At 58.0% G+C, this 1,922-nt stretch overlaps 1 pseudogene; it reads left to right on the top strand.

Annotated features, from left to right (window-relative positions):
• Window positions 1-310: 310 nt before the first annotated feature.
• Window positions 311-1,429, top strand: LOC136789131 (inositol 1,4,5-trisphosphate receptor-interacting protein-like 1; annotated as a pseudogene).
• Window positions 1,430-1,922: the final 493 nt, after the last annotated feature.

Genomic DNA, 1,922 nt, shown 5'->3' with positions numbered 1-1,922 from the left:
AGACCTGGGGATGTTCAGCCTGGAGAAAAGAAGGCTCTGGGGTGACCTCACTTTGGCCTTTCAATACTTAAAGGGGTCTTATAAAAAGGATGGAGAAGGACTCACTTGTGGTTTGGTTTTTGAACAGTCCTGTGTGGAGAAGTTGGGCTCAGTGATCCTTGTGGGTTCTTTCCAGCTCAGGATCGTCTATGATTCTATGTCCAGATGGCTTTTGACTCTCTCTCTTTAGTTCTGCAACAGTCACCCAGGAGAGGTTCTCTTCACCTTTGAAAAGCAGAGGAGAGGAGGGGAGAGGAGAGGGATTGCTGTGATGCGGCTGTGGTGCCTGAGCACAGAGGATGACAGCAGTGACAGCACAGAGGATGAGTCACAGGTTGGGCACTGTCATCAGGGCCATCGGCAGGTAGCGCCAGCACACTGTGGCCTGGGCTGTCAGTGAGTGCAGCTTGCACTTCCATGGCTCAGAAGATCTTCCTTGCCCTGGCTGTGCTCGGCATTGCCCAGAAGCCACGGTTGTTGGACAATCACATGGATGTGGATGTGCATGAGCATATGCAGCAGCGTGCAGAGCAGCTGATTAAGGACATGGCTCAGCTGCTGTATGGCTTGGAGGACAGGAGCCAGGAGCAGAGCAGGGTGGCCCTGGGAGCCCTGCTCTTCACTGCCTTGCAGCAATGACAGCTCCAGGCCTTTGCTGGACTCCTTGTCCTGCTCTTTGGGCTCTGCTGGCGGCTCAGGAAAAGGAGCCATGGGCTGGGCAGCAGCAGCAAGCAGGGCAGCTCCACACGGTTGGAGAAGGAGAAGGATGATGTAGAAGACAACAGTGACACCGACGACACTTGGGATCTGGGCAGGGTTTGGTCCAGTTGCACCCAGTGGCCATACATGGCTGACAAGTGCAAGGTGGTGGAGCAGCTGGTGGACGAGCTTCTTAGTGCCTGCTGAGGACTCTCCAGGAACTCTATCTTCAAGCTACATCTGCAGCCAGCCATCGGCATGGGCTGCCTCTACAAAGGCTGAAGTGCCCGGGACGACAATGTCCTCTACTGCCTGCTCATGCCCCTCAGGCCTCCCCCCGGCACGCCTTCCACCCAGAGCTGGGTGCCGCAGGGGAGATGCCAGCCAGGAACTCCTGCCTGCGTGTGGAGCTGGAGTGCACCTGCGCAACAAGCAGGTGGTGGTTGACTTGCTGTGCTTCCTCCACCACCCTGAGGACGAGCTGGGGATAAGACAGGAGCCCAGCCTCCTATGCACCCTCTGCACCAGTTCCTACCTGAATGTGGAGGAAACCACCCGCTGGTTCCAGACCTTGGAGAAAGCAGCCTGGGAGCTTCTGCCCCAGTCACACCACTGCCACCTGATGGTGCTGCCCTTCTGCCACTCCTGCAAGCTCAGGCTGATCAATGCCTCTGAGCACCCTCTCCATTGAGATCACATTTGGGGTGTGGCTAGACGATTCGGATACCATCCTGAGCCTGGAGTAGGCCATGGCCAACTTCACCAGCAGCATGGCACCGCCAAAGAGCTGAGGGATGCAGTCTGTCAGGCACACAGCCAGGCATGCCCAGCCCCACAGCTTCCACCTCAAACATCTGCAGACCTGTGCCCGTATGCTGGTGAGCAAAGGCTTTTCCCCGCCACTCGCCAAGGTGACTGGCTCTGGGGCAGATACATTCTGCAGCAGAGTGGGGGATCAAGGCGGGCAGGGCTTCTTTTCAGGCATCAATGCCACTCAAGGCAGCCGAGAGAGCTGCCAGGACCTGGCAGCCCTCGCTGGGGTAGACTGAGGAGGCGTAGGCGGAGCAAGCAGCAACCCCTCCCCAGCCATTCAAAGGCAGCCCCCAGGGAGTGCGAGCGACCAGGATGGGCAAACAGGGCATGGCACGGCAGTTTGCGTGTCAGTTCGCATGGGCAGGGCGTGC

This window comes from Anser cygnoides, chromosome Z (assembly GCF_040182565.1).
Source record: "Anser cygnoides isolate HZ-2024a breed goose chromosome Z, Taihu_goose_T2T_genome, whole genome shotgun sequence".
Lineage (NCBI taxonomy): Eukaryota > Metazoa > Chordata > Aves > Anseriformes > Anatidae > Anser > Anser cygnoides.
This window is presented reverse-complemented; position numbering and strand designations above follow the sequence as displayed.